This window comes from Hemitrygon akajei, chromosome 23 (assembly GCF_048418815.1).
Source record: "Hemitrygon akajei chromosome 23, sHemAka1.3, whole genome shotgun sequence".
Lineage (NCBI taxonomy): Eukaryota > Metazoa > Chordata > Chondrichthyes > Myliobatiformes > Dasyatidae > Hemitrygon > Hemitrygon akajei.
Window position 1 is genome coordinate 7,646,804 of NC_133146.1, and position 20,544 is coordinate 7,667,347.

At 47.4% G+C, this 20,544-nt stretch overlaps 1 protein-coding gene across 1 annotated transcript in view; it reads right to left on the minus strand.

Moving 5' to 3' along the window:
- Nucleotides 1–1,109: 1,109 nt before the first annotated feature.
- The window catches only part of sema4gb (sema domain, immunoglobulin domain (Ig), transmembrane domain (TM) and short cytoplasmic domain, (semaphorin) 4Gb), a 237,962-nt gene continuing 218,527 nt past the window's right edge, over nt 1,110–20,544 (minus strand). The window contains exon 16 of the transcript XR_012096070.1: nt 1,110–3,659. The gene's annotated coding sequence lies outside the window, so the exon portion shown is untranslated. The remainder of the gene's footprint in view (nt 3,660–20,544) is intronic.

The following is a 20,544-nucleotide window of genomic DNA, read 5'->3' on the forward strand; positions in this document are numbered from 1 at the left end:
TGGTTACACCACCATCTGGGATGGAGGGGCCCCGGCACCGGATCAGATAAAGGTGGAAACTCAGCCAGCTTCATCTTCGGCACCAGCCTCCTCTCTGTCGAAAACATCTTCAAAAGATAGAGCCTCAGAAAGGTGGGATCCATCGTGTAGGGCCCTCCCCACCCAGGACAAGCCCTCTTCTCATTACTACCATCAGGGAGGAGATACAGGAGCCTGGAGACATGCACTCAACATTTTAAAAACAGCTTCTTCCTTCCACCATTAAATTTCTGAATAGACCTTGAACCCCGGAAATACATTTCTATTGTAATTTGAACTGATTTATTTTATGTTTTGCACTGAACTGTTGCCACAAAAACAATACATTTCATGCCATTTGTCAGTGATAGTAAACCTGATTCAGATCCTGGGTGCTTAGGAAGCCAGGATCAATAATCCTGGTTGCCTCATTCACGAAGCTGCCTTATCAATTTAATGGTGGAATGTGTGCGCCCCTACCCTAACCTGGCACACTGTCCCAGCTCAGTACACTCTGCGCGATGTTCCCTTATCTGGGAATGCACAGAGCCGAGGTGCCCATAACTCCGAGGGATTAACACAGAGTGAATGTATACACAACTCTGAGGGACTAACAGAGTGAAGCTATCCATAACTCTGATGGACATCCTATGCAACCTCCATGATCTTCAAGAAACCTCAACTGTGCACATGAGTTCAGCCAGAGCATAAATGTGCTTCTGGGTCTGGGAATACAGATACAAAATTCCCTAAAAGTGGCGTCACAGGTAGATAGGGTTGTAAAGAGAGCATTTGGTACATTGGCCTTTATAAATCAAAGTATTGAGTATAAGAGTTGGAATGTTATGGTGAGGTTTATTAGGCATTGGTGAGGCCGAATTTGGAGTATTGTGTGCAGTTTTGGTCACCGAATTACAGGAAGGATATTAATAAGGTTGAAAGAGTGCAGAGAAGGTTCACAAGGATGTTGCCGTGACTTGAGAAACTGAGTTACAGAGAAAGGTTGAATAGGTTAGGACTTTATTCCCTGGAGCGTAGAAGAATGAGGGGTGATTTGATAGAGGTATATAAAATTATGATGGGTATAGATAGAGTGAATGCAAGCAGGCTTTTTCCACTGAGGCTAGGGGAGAAGAAAACCAGAGGACATGGGTTAAGGGTGCAGGAGGAAAAGTTTAAAGGGAACATTGGGGGGTCTTCTTCACACAGAGAGTGGTGGGAGTGTGGAATGAGCTGCCAGATGAAGTGGTAAACTTTTAACATTTAAGAAAAACTTGGACAGGTACATGGATGAGAGGTGTTTGGAGGGATATGGTCCAGGTGCAGCTCAGTGGGACTAGGCAGAAAAATGGTTCGGCACAGCCAAGAAGGGCCAAAAGGCCTGTTTCTGTGCTGTAATGTTCTGTGGTTCTATGGACAGTGGGGGGAGGTCTGGGCAGATCGACATAGAATAGCTCAGCACATGAACAGATCCTGCTGTCCACCACACTGTGCCACACTAATTAAATCGCCTAATTAAACTCGTCCCTTCTGCCTCCACTTTCTCCACATTCGTGGGCCCATCTAAATACTTCTTCCATGTTTGCCCCAACCACCACCCCTGGCAGCACAATCCAGTCACCCAGCCCCCTCTGCTTATACAAATACAGTATCATTTGCCCCACACATCTCCTTTGAACTTTCCCCTCTCACCTTATAAGCATATCCCTGAGTATTAGACATTAAACAGATCCCCGCTGTTTACTCTACCTATGCTCTCATAATGTTATAAGTTCCTATCAGGTGTCCCCTCATCCTCCACTGCTCCAGGGGAAACAACATCTGTGAGTCCAACCTCTCCTCTCTGATCCAGAAAGCATCCCGGTAAACTTCTCCTGCCCCCTATCTAAAGCCTGTACTTCCTTCCGATGATGGGTCGGCCATCATCCTCATTCCGATGATGCAGCATCCCAGGTGTGGCCTAACCAGTGTTGAAACAGAACCTCCTGACCCTTGCTGGGCTAATGGAGCCAAGCATGCCACACACCCATCCACCTGAGCAGCCACTGTCAGGGAGATATGGGCTTGGGCCCTAGGTTCAGAAACAGATTGAAGATTGCAGCCCAGTGCAGGCCCTTGACCACTATGTTGTGTTGACCTTTTTAGTTACTCTAAGGTTAATCTAACCCTTCCCTCCTATATAGCCCCCATTTTTTTTTATCATCCATGTGTCTAAGAGTTTGTAAATGTCCCTAATGTACCACCAGCCACCCTGGCAGGGTGTTCGACACATCCACCATTCTCTGTGTAAGAAAACTTTCCCCCAACGTCGCCCCCTATACTTCCTCCATTCACCTTAAAATGATCGTATTAGCCTTTTCCACCCTGGGAAAAAGTCTGACTGTCCATTCGATCTATGCCTCTTATCGTCTTGTACACTTCTGTCAAGTTACACCTCATTCTCATTCTCTCCAAAGACAAGATCACTCAGACTATCCTCGTAAGACACGCTCTCCAATCCAGGCAGCATCCTGGTAAGTCTCCTCTGCACCCTCTCTAAAGCTTCCACATCCTTCCTATAATGAGGTGCCTGGGACTGAAACGGTAGCTTCTATTGCTTTTAACTACTTTACAGTGATCTGTGGGCAGGACCTTCTCATAATGAGGCGACCAGAACTAAACACAATATTCCACATGCGGTCTAACCAGGTTTTATAGAGCTGCAACTTCCCCTCACAGCTGTTGAATTCATTCCTCTAAATAACTCTCATGTGTTCAAAATACACTTATAACTCCAAGGATTACCAGACTAAATGTTGGCCTTTACGAATCCTTCAATTAAAAGATTCAGGCTTTTCATTGTAGGTACTGGATGGGAGAAACCATCAACACAGGTGTATGTATCTAAATTTCAACGAATACAATGAATTAATCTCATTGAAACCTATCGAATATTGAAAGGCCAAAGAAGAGTGTATGTAGAGAGGATATTTCCCATAGAGGGAGAGCCCAGGACCAAAGGGCACAGACTCAGAATGGAAGGATGCCCCTTTCGAACAGGGATGATGAGGAATTTCTTTGGCCAAAGGGTTGTGAGTTTGTGGAATTCATTGCAACAGATGGTTGTGGAAGTCGGGTCAATTGGTATATTTAAAGCAGAGGTTGATAGGTTACATGAAGAAGGCAAGAGAATAGGGTTCAGGGGGATAAAGAATCAGCCATGATAGAATGGCAGAGCAGATCCAATGGGCCAAATGGCCTCATTCTGCTCCCGTGCCTTATCGTCTTATTGAATGAAGAAATATGCCACGCAGTGGAGAGGAGGTTGTGTTCGACTGATATTCACGTGTTCTTGAATTAGAATCCAGCCGCAGCTGGCTCACACTCCCAGGCCACCGCTGCCGGGACCTCCTTTGTATAGACGCGCAAACACAGCAGATAGGACCAGTCCTGAATCGGAGTCCCGAGACGTTCTAGCATCAGTCGCTCGGGACCTGCTTGAATTACCAGCCGTGACAAAGCCATCAGCCACCCAAGGGGTCACAGAGTCAAAGGGCGTGGGCACTCCAGCTGCACGCCAATGGATTCAGCCAGACAGTAGAATCGATGCCGTTTCAAACACTGGATTCTTTCCTTGCTCAAGGTTAGGCTCCACTTCACACCTGAAAGCAGCAACATCAAATGTCAGAACAATCAACACAGCCTATGATTTCGTCATAGGCACAGAAATAGGCCTTTCAGTAACTTTATGTACATGCAATCAGTCTATAACGGTTGTGTTCATGTTTACACAGTACACTGTGTTTTACAGAATTGCTGTTATTGTGTTCGTTTTTAACTCTGCTCTTTATGCTTATTGTTTTTCTAATGCTTCATAAATCTAGAGTAACAATCATTTCATTCTCTCTTATACTTGTGTGCTGAAGATTAACGATAAATTATCTTGAATTCTTAAATCTTTGGCCCATCGAGTCCTGGACAACAAATCAATAACACTAATCCCATTTTATTGGCACTGGCTCATCCTTTTTGCTCCAAAATAAAGTAAAAACAATATTGAATAAATATGCAAATATTTCCTTATGCTTTTCTTTCTGCATGGTTTGCAGTTCAGGCCTCAGGCATTTTGCACAAAATACTCCCAGCTAATTCCATCAGCTCCTGAATCAAGGCATCTCCTTTATCTCACCGAGTAGACAATACAGAGATAAGAAACATACGAAATAGGGGCCCCAGTTAGCCATCTTGTCCATCAAACCTGATCCAGCATTCAACTGATCTGACCATGGTCTCAGCTCTACCCACCTACCCACCTGCCTTTGATGACAGGAGTGAAGGTAGGACCGATTAGAGATAAAGGTGGGAAGATGTGCCTGGAGGCTATGGAAGTGAGCGAGGTCCTTAATGAATACTTCTCTTTGGTATTCACCAATGAGAGGGAACTTGATGATGGTGAGGACAATGTGAGTGAGGTTGATGTTCTGGAGCATGTTGATATTAAGGGAGAGGAGGTGTTGGAGTTGTTAAAATACATTAGGACGGATAAGTCCCCGGGGCCTGTCAAAATGTTCCCCAGGCTGCTCCACAAGGTGGGGGAAGAGATTGCTGAGACTCTGGCTAGGATCTTTATGTCCTCGTTGTCCACAGGAATGGTACCGGAGGATTGGAGGGAGGCGAATGTTGTCCCCTTGTTCAAAAAAGGTAGTAGGGATAGTCAGGGTAATTATAGACCAGTGAGCCTTACGTCTGTGGTGGGAAAGCTGTTGGAAAAGATTCTTAGAGATAGAATCTATGGGCATTTAGAGAATCATGGGGCATTTAGAGATCAGGGGCAGTCAGTATGGCTTTGTGAAGGGCAGATCATGTCTAACAAGCCTGATAGAGTTCTTTGAGGAGGTGACCAGGCGAGGGTAGTGCAGTGGATGTGATCTACATGGATTTTAGTATGGCATTTGACAAGGTTCCACACGGTAGACTTATTCAGAAAGTCAGAAGGCATGGGATCAAGGGAAGTTTGGCCAGGTGGATTCAGAATTGGCTTGCCTGCAGAAAGCAGAGGGTCATGGTGGAGGGAGTACATTCGGATTGGAGGGTTGTGACTAGTGGTGTCCCACAAGGATCTGTTCTGGGACTTCTACTTTCCGTGATTTTTATTAATGACCGGATGTGGGGGTAGAAAGGTGGGTTGGCAAGTTTGCAGACGACACAAAGGTTGGTGGTGTTGTGGATAGTGTTGAAGATTGTCGAAGATTGCAGAGAGACATTGATAGGATGCAGAAGTGGGCTGAGAAGTGGCAGATGGAATTCAACCCAGAGAAGTGTGAGATGGTACACATTGGAAGGACAAACTCCAAGGCAGAGTACAAAGTAAATGGCAGGATACTTGGTAGTGTGGAGGAGCAGAGGGATCTGGGGGTACATATCCTCAGATCCCTGAAAGTTGCCTCACAAGTAGATAGGGTAGTTAAGAAAGCTTATGGGGTGTTAGCTTTCATAAGTCAAGGGATAGAGTTTAAGAGTCGTGAGGTAATGATGCAACTCTATAAAACTCTGGTTAGGTCACACTTGGAGTACTGTGTCCAGTTCTGGTCGCCTCACTATAGGAAGGATGTGGAAGCATTGGAAAGGGTACAGAGGAGATTTACCAGGATGCTGCCCGCTTTAGAGAGTATGGATTATGATCAGAGATTAAGGGAGCTAGGGCTTTACTCTTTGGAGAGAAGGAGGATGAGAGGAGACATGATAGAGGTGTACAAGATATTAAGAGGAATAGACAGAGTGGACAGCCAGCGCCTCTCCCCCAGGGCACCACTGCTCAATACAAGAGGACGTGGCTTTAAGGTAAGGGGAGGGAAGTTCAAGGGGGATATTAGAGGAAGGTTTTTTACTCAGAGAGTGGTTGGTGCGTGGAATGCACTGCCTGAGTCAGTGTTGGAGGCAGATATGCTAGCGAAATTTAAGAGACTACTAGACAGATATATGGAGGAATTTAAAGTGGGGGGTTATATGGGAGGCAGGGTTTAAGGGTTGGCACAACATTGTGGGCCAAAGGGCCTGTACTGTGCTGCACTGTTCTATGTACTATGTTCTATGTATGTTCCCCCATAACACTTACTTCTCCTGCCTTGCAAACATCTATCTGACTGTGTCTTAAATATATTTAACGAGGTCACCTCTACTGCTTCCCCAGGCAGAGAATTCCACAAATTGTCTACTCACTGGGTAAAGCAGTTTCTCTTCATCTCCATCCTAAATCTACTCCCCCAAATCTTGAGGCTATGTCCCTTGTTCTAGTCTCAATTACCAGTGCAAACAACATTACTGCCTCTGTCTTATCCATCCCTTCAACAATTTTATGAGATCTCTTTTCATTCTTCTAAGTTCCAGCAGGCATAGATCCAGACACCTCTCCTCACGATCATTAACCTCTTCATCTCCTGTATTAACCTTATAAGCCTCCTATACACCACCTCCAAAGCAGGTATATCTTTCTTTAAGTAAGGAGACTAGAACCGCATGCAATACTCGAGGTGTGGCCCCATCAGTATCTGGAACAGTTGCAGCATAACCTCCCTGATCTTAAATACAATCCCTCTAGCAAAAAAGGCCAAAATTCCATTTACACCTGCAAACCAACATTTAGCAATTCATTCTTAACAATTAGTGAGGGAGTGAAAGATTGGTGGATAGCGAATGTTATTCCACTGTTTACGAGAGGCTCTAAAAATAAACCAGAAAATTCTGGGCTGGTGGGCCTGACATCAGTAGTGGGAAAGTTATTGGAAGGTGTTCTAAGAGACCGGTTATTGAGTATTTGGGTAGATAGCGACTGACTAGGGATAGTCTGCATGGCTTTGTGCGTGATAGATCGCGTCTAACCAAACTTATATAGAGTCTTTCAAGAAAGTTACCAGGAAAGATGATGAAGGAAAGGCAGTGGATGTTGTCTACATGGACTTTAGCAAGCATTTGACACAGACCCACGTGGGAGGTTGGTCAAGAAGGTTCAGTCACTTGGCGTTCAAGATGAGGTAGTTGTTGTAATGTGAGTATTATTAAAAATAAGTTAATACTAATCGGGAAGTTGTTGGCAGCAAGAGGCGGGATCCGGGGTTGAAGGGGTCTTTACTTCCGTTTTTTTACTCCCGGTATGCATTGTACATAGTTTCTCCACCCAGGCCACACGAGGTACCTGGAAGCCTCTGTATTGTAAATATCATTTGCCGTCCCAGATAAAGGTGTTCCTTTGGCCATCAAATTGTCGAGTGGTCTTTTTGTAAGGTAGAATTTACCACATACTTTAGGCGACGAGGTAAATTGGTTTTGTGGACGGGTCAGCCTGTTTCAATCAGGAGCTGTGAGCGGACGAGGGGCCTCGTGTTCGGATGGCTACATTCGGCATGGTCGGTGTGTTCGATCAGGAGCTGTGAGCGGACGAGGGGCCTCGTGTTCGGATGGCTACATTCGGCATGGTCGGTGTGTTCGATCAGGAGCTGTGAGCGGACGAGGGGCCTCGTGTTCGGATGGCTACATTCGGCATGGTCGGTGTGTTCGATCAGGAGCTGTGAACGGACGAGGGGCCTCGTGTTCGGATGGCTGCGATCTGAAATATCAGTGAGTTCAAGGAGCGGACTGAGGACCGGCCGGAGTATGAGGAAAGGTTGGGCCACTTTTTCAGTGCTAATGGAATTACTGAGGAGGCTAAGAAGTGCTCTATTCTCCTGAGTGTGAGTGGGGCAAAGACGTACAAGCTGATACGGAACTTAGCTACACCGCGGAAACCGGGAGAAATTCCATACGATGAACTGGTCAAGCTCGTGGGGAACCACCTCAATCCGAAGCCTTCGGTGACAGTCCAACGATTCAAGTTTCACAGCCATGTCCAGAAGCCAGGTCAGTCTGTGGGTGGTTTTGTGGCCGAGCTTCGGCAGCTGTCGGAGCATTGCGATTTCAGAGCCATGTTGGGTGACATGTTCCATGATAGATTAGTATGTGGTATTAATAATGCCGCTGTACAACGCCGCTTGTTGGGGGAAACCCCACCGTTGACTTTCAAGACAACCCTTGAGATTGCCCAAGGCATGGAGATTGCTGCTAATAATGCCAAGGATATCCAGAAAGGACATGGGGGGTCGCAGTTGGTGGCAGTGCTCCAAGTCAGGAGGGAAGCTGGTAGACAGGCAAAGCGGATGGAATGCTTTCACACTATCCGAATGTTTGTAAATTCAAATATATTGTCTGCCATGCTTGTAGCAAAAAGGGACATTTCGTTAAAAAGTGCAGGGGCATAAAGGGTAAGGTTAAGCCTGGGCAGGGGAAAGCTCAACAGACTCAGGCAGCCACACACCACCTAGGAGAAGCAGATGGAGAGGCAGCGTGGGCCTACAACGTGTTTGGGGTGGAAACGGATGAGGGACCACCTGAACCATATTATGCCACAGTCACTGTCAAGGGAAAGGACATTAACTTCGAGAGTGATTCAGGGGCTACTGCATCAGTCATTAGTGAAGAGACCTACAGGAGGACATGGGGCTCCAACCTACCTCCCATCAGATCATCTAAGCTCCAACTCAGGACCTATACGGGGCAGCCCATACCTCATTTAGGGGTGTTATATGTGGATACTTCAGCCGGGGGCCAGAAGGCTGAAGCCAGGCTGGTGATAGCTAAGGGCGGTGGGCCCAGTCTTTTGGGTCGCGATTGGCTTTGCAAAATCCAGCTCAACTGGCATGAAATTAAGTATGCACACATGACGGAAGAGCATGAGGTGCAGCGTACAGATGAAGTTGCCGATGGCAATGTGAATGACAGACATAGTCCGGGCACGTTTGAGAGTGAGCTCGCAGCACAGCTTGTGGCTTTTCAGCCTATTACAGGAACAATTGAAGTTACCCCCTCGGCACTGGAAGCCAGCACGCCACTTCTATACGGCAAAGTTCTTGTACCACCTGCCTAGTTACAGCAAGGTGCATCTCAGCCCGATGATCCCGCTAACAGGAACCGGCATGTGAAGCCAATCATAACAGTAGCAAACGGGGCACCCGCAGACGATGTAAGAACAGAGCCTCCAGGACCACCAGACAAGCATTCAGAAAGCACTCTAAGTGATTTGACAAAGAAAGTAGAATTTTCTGGAGGCAGTGGCCCCCTGGGAATCCATATGGTGCCTTTTAACTCTACACTGAGTGAAAGATTCCTTGGCCTAAGTATTTGTGGTATTGAAGAGAACAGCCGTTTAAGAAAAGAGAACCTGCTCCAGGAGAATGAATGTATCATCAAAATCAATGACTGTGATTTAACGGACAAGACCTTTGTTCAAGCACAAGAGGTTTTCCAAAACGCATTGCGATTTCCTGCTGTTGAACTCCAGATAGTTCCAAGTTACAACAAGGAACTCTATGAAAAATTTGCAATTGGGTCTATTCTGAGCCACGGTTCAAGAACCAAAGTTCCTTCTTCAGTGCGTTCCAAGCTAGGTGGCAAACCTGCAGATGCCGTTTATCCCAATAATGCTGAGAATAGCTTGCCACTGATTTCAAAGAAGCTCAGTGGTCCAAAACAGTTAAGGAGCAATGACCATTTAATGCATACCAGGAAAGCATGTCCACCAGTGACTTTGCTAGAGGGAGACACACTGGCAGAGGGGGCAGAGTCCCCTGAAGAGGACGGACATTCTCACGCGGACACACAGACCCCTCTCGTGTCCCCAACACTAGATCCACCCAAAACATCCTCACCAGCAGTGCCTGCTGGGTCACCGGGGGTAGTGCGTAGATCACAGCGCCCTCACAAACCTTTTTGATAGGATAGTTCCTTTGTTGTTAGATTGAATGTTGAATTTGCCACTTTTTTAAGGTGTTTTTGTATTGGTAACCTGTTGCTAACAATACCACTGTTTTTATTTCCCAGTTCTTCTATATTTGGGGAATGTTGGATTTTCAAGGAGGAGAAGTGTTGTAATATGAGTATTAAGCTGTTGGTAGCAAGAGGCGGGATCCGGGGTTGGAGGGGTCTTTACTTCCGTTCTTTTTACCCCCAGTGTGCATTGTATATAGTTCCTCCACCCATGCCGTGCCGCACGAGGTACCTGGAAGCCTCCGTATTGTAAATATCATTTGCTGTCCCCGTTCTTTAGGCCATCAAATTGTCGAGTGGTCTTTTTGTGAGGTAGAAGTTACCACAGTAGTAAATAGGATTTGCCATTGGCTTTGTGGGAGAAGCGAGGGAGTGGTAGTGGAGGGTTGCCTCTCTGTCTGTGACTAGTGGTGTACTGCAGGGATCAGTGCTGGGTCCATTGTTGTTTGTCATCTATATCAACAGTCTGAATGATAATGTGGTTAACTGGATCAGCAAATTTGCAGATAACACCAAGATTGGGGGTGTAGTGGACAGCGAAGAATTCTATCAGAGATTGCAGAGGGATTTGCATCAGCTGGAAAAATGGCAGATGGAATTTAATACAGACAAGTGTGAGGCTTTGAACTTTGGGAGGACCAGCCAGGGTAGGTCTCACACTGTGAGTGGTAGACCTAAGACCTAAGGAGTGTGGTAGAGCAAAGGGATCAGGGAATACTGGTCCATAATTCTTTGAAAGTGGCGTCACAGGCAGATAGGATCATAAAGAAAACTTTTGGCCCATTGGCCTTCATAAATCAAAGTATCGAGTACAAAAGATGGGATGTTATGTTGAAGTTTTATAAGACATTAGTGAGGCCTATTTGGATTATTGTGTGCAGTTTTGATCAGCTACCCACATGAAAGATGTAAATAATGTTGAAAGAGTACAGAGAAAGTTTACAAGAATGTTAAACACAAAGTACACTGCAGATGCTGTGGTTAAATCAACACGTACAATTACGTGACTCCTGATGAAGGGTTTCGGCCCGAAATGTCGTTATTACCTCCTCCCATAGATGCTGTCTGGCCTGCTGAGTTCTGCCAGCATTTCATGTTTTTTTATTTATTTCCAGCATCTGCAGATTCACTCGTGTTATGTACAAACAAGCTGCAGCATCCGTGGAAACGAGCAGCCAATGTTTCAGGCTGAGACCCTTTGTCAGGACAGAAGAAGGAGGGGGCAGGGGCCCTATAAAGAAGGTGGGGGAGGGTGTGAAGGAGAAGGCTGGTAGATGCCAGGTGAAAAACCAGTAAGAGGAAAGATCAAGGGGTGGGGGAGAGGAAGCAGGGAGGGGATAGGCAGGAGAGGTGAAGAAGGAATCTAAGGGGAAAGCACTATGGGTAGTAGAAGAAGGCAGAGTCATGTGAGGTGATAGGCAGCTATAAGAGGAGGCAGAGTGAAAGTGGGATGGGGGAAGGGAGAGGGAGGGAATTACCGGAAGTTGGAGAATTCGATGTTCACACCAAGGGGCTGGAGACTACCCAGATGGTAGATGAGATGTTGTTCCTCCAACCTGAGTTTGGCCTCATCATGACAGTGGAGGAGGCCATGTATGGACATATCCGAATGGGAATGTGAAGCAGAGTTGAAGTGGGTGACAACCGGGAGATCCTGTCTGTTGTGACGGACAGAGCGGAGGTGCTCGACGAAGCGGTCCCCCAATCTGTGTCAGGTCTCGCCAATGTAAAGGAGGCCGCACTGGGAGCACCGGATGCAGTAGATGATCCCAAAAGACTCACAAGTGAAGTGTTGCCTCACCTGGAAGGACTGTTTGGGGCCTGAATGGTGGTAAGAGAGGAGGTGTAAGGACAGGTGTAGGGATAAGTACCAGGTGGGAGATCTGTGGGGAGGGACGTGTGGACCAGGCAGTCGTGAAGGGAACAATCCCTGCGAAAAGCGGAGAGGGGTAGAGCCTGCCTCTTCGTGGGTTATGTGGAACAATCAATGGTACTGCTCCCCAACTTTTCCTCCGCTACATTGACGACTACATTGGTGCTGCTTCCTGCACCCATGCTGAGCTCGTCAATTTCATCGACTTTGCCTCTAACTTTCACCCAGCCCTCAAATTCACTTGGTTCATCTCGGACACTTCTCTCCCCCTTTCTCGATCTTTCGGTCTCCATCTCTGGAGACAGACTGTCCACTGACATCTTCTATAAACCCACTGACTCCCATAACTACCTCGACTGTACCTCTTCCCACCCTGCCAAATGCAAAACTGCTATTCCCTATTCCCAGTTCCTCCGTCTCCGCTGCATCTGCTCCCAGGATGAGGCTTTCCATTCCAGGACATCTCAAATGTCCTCTTTCTTTAAGAATTATGGTTTCCCTTCTGCCATCATCAATGATGCCCTCACCCGCATCTTCTCCATTTCCCGCACTTCGGCCCTCACCCCATCCTCCCGTCACCACAATTGGGACTGTGTCCCCCTTGTCCTCACCTACCACCCCACCAGCCTCCAGATCCAGCATATTATCCTCCGCAACTTCCGTCACCTTCAACAGGACCCCACCACTAAGCACATCTTTCCCTCTCTACCCCTCTCTGCTTTTTGCAGGGATCGTTCCCTCCGTGACTACCTGGTCCACACGTCCCACCCCACAGATCTCCCACCTGGCACTTAGCCCTGCAAGCGTAAGTGCTACACCTGTCCCTCTTACCACCATTCAGGGCCCCGAACAGTCCTTCCAGGTGAGGCAACACTTCACTTGTGAGTCTGTTGGGGTCATCTATTGCATACGGTGCTCCCGATGTGGCCTCCTCTACATCGGCGAGACCCGACACAGATTGGGGGACCGCTTCGTCTGCCATAACAGACAGGATCTCCCGGTTGCCACCCACTTCATCTCTGCTTCACATTCCCATTTGGATATGTCCATACATGGTCTCCTCTACTGCCATGATGAGGCCAAACTCAGGTTGGAGGAGCAACACCTCATCTACCGTCTGGGTAGTCTCCAGCCCCTTGGCATGAACATTGAATTCTCCAACTTCTGGTAATTCCCCCCCCTCTCCCTTCCCCCATCCCAGATTCACTCTGCCTCCTCTTCCAGCTGCCTATCACCTCTCTCATGATTCTGTCTTCTTCTACTACCCATAGTGCTTTCCCCTTACATTCCTTCTTCACCTCTCCGGCCTATCCGCCCCCCCCCCCCCGCTTCCCCTCCCCCACCCCTTGATCTTTCCCCTGATTGGTTTTTCACCTGCACCTTCCCACCCTCCCCTCACCTTCTTTATAGGGCCCCTGCCCCCTCCTCCTTCAGTCCTGATGAAGGGTCTCGGCCCGAAACGTTGACTGTTTGTTTCCACGGATGCTGCCCGACCTGCTGAGTTCCTCCAGTTTGTTTGTACGTGTTGATTTGCAAGAATGTTGCTTGTCAGGAACTGGAAGAACTGAGTTATAAATAAAGACTGAATAAGTTAGGACTTCATTCCTTGAAATGTAAAAGATTGAGGGGAGATTTCATATAACTTTACAAAATTATGAGGGGTATAGATAGGGTAGGTGCACACGGGCTTTTTCCACTGAGGTTGGGTGGGACTACAATTAGAAGTCATGGTTTAAGGGTGAAAGGTGAAATGTTTAAGGGGAACATGAGGGGAAACTTTTTTCATTCCGAGGTCTGTGAGTGTGGAATGAGCTGCCGGCATAAGGGAAGTCTGGATAGGCACAAGGATGGGAGGTCTATGATCTGGGTGCAGGTCAGTGGGACTAGGCAGTTTAAACCGTTTGGTTTGGTCTAGCGAGGCCGAAAGGCATGTTTCTGTGCTGTACTCTAAGTCACTCTGTACAACAGCAAACTGCAATCGTTCACCATTCAAATAATAATCTGATCTTCTATTTTTCCTTCCAAAGTGGCGGACCTCTGACCTCACGTTTACCAACGCTCTCATGGAATAAGTATGCTTTGAAGTAGCTTTATGAGCAAATCAAACTGCCAAAAGCATGCAACTTGATTCATGGGTTAAGAGAACCAGCCAGATTAAACTATTATTCCCAATTTTAAAGACATGATTGACTTTCAGATCTGCATTCCACATTGTCGTCACTTTATGAAGACTAATTAAAAACTTGGATCATTTTACATCAGAGAATAAACCTTTCAGAGGTTGCTAACTTCGTGCTAACATAAAGCAGCTAATAATAAAATTCAACGCATAGCTTCGAGTGGAAAGCCTTGTTTTTCTTTCAGAGAAAATTCCCTGAAGGGCTTATCAGAAATACTACATTAAAAACCCTAATTCGTGGTCATGATGAGATGAATAGATTTTAATGTCTAAATTTCTCTGATTTGAATTTTAAAACACACCTAAACAGTCACGTCTTTTCACCGACTTTGAAATGGATCCTAACTTAAGCCCACACAGTGTTGTCACTTCTCACTGGAATTGGAACAGGAACAGGGGAAGCAATCATTAAACTACTCTTTCTGAAGCTTTAGGAGCTGGTTTCATTTCTACTCTGATTACACCTCCCTTACCCGCTGAAGACACTTTTTCAGGATGGTGTCCGATCCACTGCAAACACACCCTTTAGAGTTGTGTCCACAGCCGCTTTAACAGGCAATAAACTGAGGCAGAACATCAGCGGAGGCAAAATGCACACATTATCCTCAAGGTCCGCAGCAATGATGGTGACGTACTGGTGAAACTGGTAGAGCTACAACATCATGACTGAAAAGACCCAAGTTTAATCAAAGCCTTTCCTGTACGTGGGCAATCTCCGTGTCCCTGTGTCCACTTGGTTTGCCCCGGATTTCTCTCACATCCCAAAGTGACGCAGGCCGGCAGATGAAATGGCCGCAAGTGTGTAGCTGAGTAGTAAAATCTGTGAGAGGTTGATGGTGGGAGGAATCTGTGAGTTGATGGTGGGGGTTTGAGTCTGTGAGAGGTTGATGTTGGGGGGGTTTGAATCTGTGACTTTGATGGTTGGGGGTTTGAATCTGTGAGTGGTTGATGGTCGGTGGGGTTTGAATCTGTGAGCGGTTGATGGTCGGTGGGGTTTGAATCTGTGAGAGGTTGATGTTGGGGGGGTTTGAAACTGTGACTCTGATGGTGGGGGGTTTAAATCTGTGAGAGGTTGATGGTGGGGGAATCTGTGAGAGGTTGATGGTGGGAGGGTTTGAATCTGTGAGAGGTTGATGGTGGGGGGGAGTCTGTGAGCGGTTGATGGTCGGTGGGGTTTGAATCTGTGAGAGGTTGATGTTGGGGGGGTTTGAAACTGTGACTCTGATGGTGGGGGGTTTAAATCTGTGAGAGGTTGATGGTGGGAGGGTTTGAATCTGTGAGAGGTTGATGGTGGGAGGGTTTGAATCTGTGAGAGGTTGATGGTGGGGGGGAGTCTGTGAGAGGTTGATGGTCGAGGGGGTTTGAATCTGTGAGATGTTGATGGTGGGGGGGTTTGAATCTGTAAGATGTTGATGGTGGGGGAATCTGTGAGAGGTTGATGGTGGGGTTTGAATCTGTGAGAGGTTGATGGTGGGAGGGTTTGAATCTGTGAGAGGTTGATGGTGTGGGGGTTTGAATCTGTGAGAGGTTGATGGTGGGGGGAGTCTGTGAGAGGTTGATGGTGGGGGGGAGTCTGTGAGAGGTTGATGGTGGGAGGGTTTGAATCTGTGAGAGGTTGATGGTGGGGGGAGTCTGTGAGAGGTTGATGGTCGGGGGGTTTGAATCTGTGAGATGTTGATGGTGGGGGGGTTTGAATCTGTAAGATGTTGATGGTGGGGGAATCTGTGAGAGGTTGATGGTGGGGGGAGTCTGTGAGAGGTTGATGGTGGGGGGGAGTCTGTGAGAGGTTGATGGTGGGAGGGTTTGAATCTGTGAGAGGTTGATGGTGGGGGGTTTTGAATCTGTGAGATGTTGATGGTGGGGGGGTTTGAATCTGTGAGAGGTTGATGGTGTGGGGGAATCTGTTAAAAGTTGATGGTGGGGGGAATATGTGTGAGGTTGATGGAGGGGGGTTTGACTCTATGAGAGTGTCCTGCCTAAATGACTACCGTTCTGTTGCACTCAGATCCATCATAATGAAGTGTTTCGAGAGGCTCGTCATGAGGCATATCAAGACCCTGCTGCCCCCCTCACTGGACCCCCTGCAGTTTGTGTACCGTCCCAACCGCTCAACAGATGATGCCATTGCCACCACCCTCCACCTGGACAAAAAAGACACATACGTTCGGATGCTGTTCATAGACTTCAGTTCAGCATTCAACACAATCATCCCTCAGAAACTGATTGGAAAGCTGAGCCTATTGGGCCTGAACACCTCCCTCTGCAACTGGATCCTAGACTTCCTGACTGGGAGATCTCAGTCAGTCCGGATCGGGAGCAGCATCTCCAACACCATCACACTGAGCACGGGGGCTCCCCAGGGTTGGGTGCTCAGTCCACTGCTGTTCCTTCTGCTGATCCACGACTGTGCTGCAACACACAGCTCGAACCACATCATCAAGTTTGACGATGACACGACCGTGGTGGGTCTCATCAGCAAGAACGACGAGTCAGCTTACAGAGAGGAGGTGCAGCGGCTAACGGACTGGTGCAGAGCCAACAACCTGTCTCTTAATGTGAACAAAACAAAAGAGATGGTTGTTGACTTCAGGAGGGCACAGAGCGACCACTCCCCACTGAACATCAACAGCTCCTCGGTAGAGATCGTAAAGAGCACCAAATTTCTTGGTGTTCACCTGGCGGAGAATCTCACCTGGTCCCTCAACACCAGCTCCATAGCAAAGAAAGCCCAGCAGCGTCTCTACTTTCTACCAAGGCTGAGGAAAGTCCATCTCCCACCCCCCACCCCCCCCCCCATCCTCATCACATTCTACAGGGGTTGTATCGAGAGCATCCTGAGCAGCTGCATCACTGCCTGGTTTGGAAATTGCACCATCTCGGATCGCAAGACCCTGCAGCGGATAGTGAGGTCAGCTGAGAAGATCATTGGGGTCTCTCTTCCCGCTATCACGGACATTTACACTACACGCTGCATCCGTAAAGGAAACAGCATTATGAAGGACCCCGTGCACCCCTCATACAAACTCTTCTCCCTCCTGCTGTCCGGGAAAAGGCTTCGAAGCATTTGGGCTCTCACGACCAGACTATGTAACAGTTTCTTCCCCCAAGCCATCAGACTCCTCAATACCCGAAGCCTGGACTGACACCTTGCCCTATTGTCCTGTTTATTATTTATTATAATGCCTGCATTGTTTTTGTGCACTTTATGCAGTCCTGGGTAGGTCTGTAGTCTAGTGTAGCTTTCTCTGTGTTGTTTTTACGTAGTTCAGTCTAGTTTTTGTACTGTGTCATGTAACACCATGGTCCTGAAAAACGTTGTCTCATTTTTACTATGTACTGTACCAGCAGTTATGGTCGAAAAGACAATAAAAGTGACTTGACTTGACTTGATGGTGGGGAGGGTTTGAATCTCTGAGAGGTTGATGATGGGGGCGGTTTGAATTTGTGAGAAGTTGATAGGTGGGGGGGTTGAATCTGTGAGAGGTTGATGGTGGGGGGGAATCTGTGTGAGGTTGATGGTGGGGGGGTTGAATCTATGAGAGTTTGATGTTGGAGTGTTTGAGTCTGTGAGAGTTTGATGGGGGTTTTGAATCTGAGAGAAGTTGATAGTGGGGGGGTTGACTCTGTGAGAGTTTGATGGTGGGGGGTTTGAATGTGAGAGGTAAATGGTGGGGGAATCTGAAAGGTTGATGGTGGGGAGGGTCAAATCTGTAGGAGGTTGATGGTAGGGGGAATCTGTGAGAGGTTGCTGGTGTGGTGGGGTTTGAATCTGTGAGAGGTTGATGCTGGGGGGATTTAAATCTGTGAGAGGTTGATGATGGAATGGTCAAATCTGTGAGAGGTTGATGGTGGGGGGATTTAAACCTGTGAGAGGTTGATGATGGAATGGTTGAATCTGTGAGAGGTTGATGGTGGGGGGGAATCTGTGAGAGGTTGATGGTGGGTGGGGTTTGAATGTGTGAGAGGTTGATGGTAGGGGCTTTGAATCTGTCGGACATTGATGGTGGGGGCTTTGAATGTGTGAGAGGTTGATGGTGGTGAGTTTGAATCTGTCAGGGGTTGATGTTGGGGGGGGGGTTGAATCCCTGAGAGGTTCATAGTGGGGGGTTGAGTCTGTGAGATGTTTATGGTGGGGTTTGAATCTGAGAGAGGTTGATGGGGGGGGGGGTATTAAATCTGTGAGAAGCTGATGGTAGGCGGGGTTTGAATCAGTGAGAGGTTGATGGTGAGGGATTTGAGATGGTGAGAGGTTGATGGTGGGGGTTTGAATCAGTGAGAGGTTGATGATGGGGGTTTGAGTCTGCGAGAGGTTGATGGTGGGGTGGTTTCAATCTCTGAGAGATTGATGGTGGGGTGTTTGAATGTGTTAGTGTTTGATGGTGGGGGTGTTTGAATATTTGAGAAGTTGATGGTGGGGGAGTTGAGACAGTGAGAGTTTGATGGTGGGGGGCTTTGAATCTGCGAGAGGTTTATGGTGGGGGTGTTTGAAAGTTTTAGTGGTTGATGGTGGGGGTGTTTGAATAAGTGAGAGGTTGATGGTTGGGGGTTTGTCTGTGAGGTGTTTATGGTAGGGTTTGAATCTGTGAGAGGTTGATGGTGGGGGGGGTTTGAATCTGAGAGGTTGATGCTGAGGGTTGAGTCTGTGAGATGTTCATGGTGGGGTTTGAATCTCTGAAAAGTTGATGGTGGGGAAGAATCTGTGAAAGGTTGATGGTGGGGGGATTCTGTGAGAAGTTGATGGTGGGGTGGATTCTGTGAGAGGTTGATGGTGGGGGGCATTGAATCTGTGTGAGTTTGATGGTGGGGGGGATTTGAAAGTGTTAGTGGTTGATGGTGGGGGTGTTTGAATAAGTGAGATGTTGATGGTGGGGAGGTTGTCTGTGAGATGTTTATGGTAGGGTTTGAATCTGTGAGAGGTTGATGGGGGGGATTTGAATCTGTGAGAGGTTGATGGTGGGGGGGGTGAACCTGTGAGAGGTTGATAGTGGGGTGGTTTGATTCTGTAAGAGGTTGATGAGAGGGTTTGAATCTGAGAGGGTGATGATGGGGGGGGAATCTGTGTGAGTTTGACAGTGGGGGTGGATTCTCTGAGAGTTGTGTTGTGGGGGAGTGCAAGTCCCAGGACAGATCCTCTGAAATCATGACACGAAGGAGTGGAAGTTGCTGATCGTTGCAGTCTCTGATTTCCCCCTCTAGCTCATGGTCCTCTTGTTTCCTTCTCCTGAGGTGAATAATCAGCTTCCTGATCTTACTGACCATGAGTGAGAGGTTGTTGTGACACTAAGCAGCCCGATGATCCACTTTCCTCCTATATGCTGATTCATGACCACCCCACTATTCTCTGCATGCTTCCTCTCATTTATATAGGGTAGCAGAGTGGACATCTCCCACCCCCCATCCTCATCACATTCTACAGAGGTTGTATTGAGAGCATCCTGAGCAGCTGCATCACTGCCTGGTTCGGAAATTGCACCATCTCGGATCGCAAGACCCTGCAGCGGACAGTGAGGTCAGCTGAGAAGATCATCAGGGTCTCTCTTCCCGCCATCACAGACATTTACACTACACGCTGTATCTGCAAAGGAAACAGCGTTATGAAGGACCCCACGCACCCCTCATATAAACTCTTCTCCCTCCTGCTGTCTGGGAAAAGGCTCCGAAGCATTCGGGCTCTCACGACCAGACTATGTAACAGTTTCTTCCCCCAAGCTATCAGACTCCTCAATACCCGAAGCCTGGACTGACACCTTGCCCTACTGTCCTGTTTATTATTTATTGTAATGCCTGAACTGTTTTTGTGCACTTTATGCAGTCCTGGGTAGGTCTGTAGTCTAGTGTAGTTTTTTTTCCTCTGTGTTTTTTTTTGTTTACATAGTTCAGTCTAGTTTTTGTACTGTGTCATGTAACACCATGGTCCTGAAAAACATTGTCTCATTTTTACTATGTACTGTACCAGCAGTTATGGTCGAAAAGACAATAAAAGTGACTTGACTTGACATCCGTCTCCGCCAAATGAGGTGTAAGGCGCTCCTTCCTTCTACTAGCCTGCAGGTCATCCTTGGACAAGGTATAACCCAAACTACCCCATCTGGCACCAACCACCATTCCACAGCCAACGTCACTTTAATGACATTTCTTCCCCATTCTGATGTTCGTTCTGAACAATAACTGAACCTTTTGACCACGTCTGCATGCTTTTATGATTGGTAGATAGATATTAGCATTAATGAGGTTGTTACGTACCTGTGGGTATCTTGTACTTGTCACGTGACAGTGGTGTTGAAGCTATACTGGACTTAAGGTAGTGGTCTTGTGATGGTGGAGTGACGTCATTTTCCCCGCCAGTAGAGGTCATGTGACAGGTTTTTTTCACAAGGTATAAAAGGAGGACCCCTTCCTGTGAGGAGGGGCAGTTTGTGGCTGGATTTGCCATTTTGACTCCATGCCACTGCGTGGTCCAATATTATGACGCAGTTTGGTTGAAAGGTGGAGTTTTATTTAATGCCTAAAGATTAAAAGGTCATTGCCGGCAGTTTCTTTATAATACTGCCAGTTAAAAATCGGTGGAGAGTGAAGATCAGAGTTCAGGAGTTAAAAGATCGAGGAAATTCGATTTCAATGGTGAAATAGGTTCGATCTT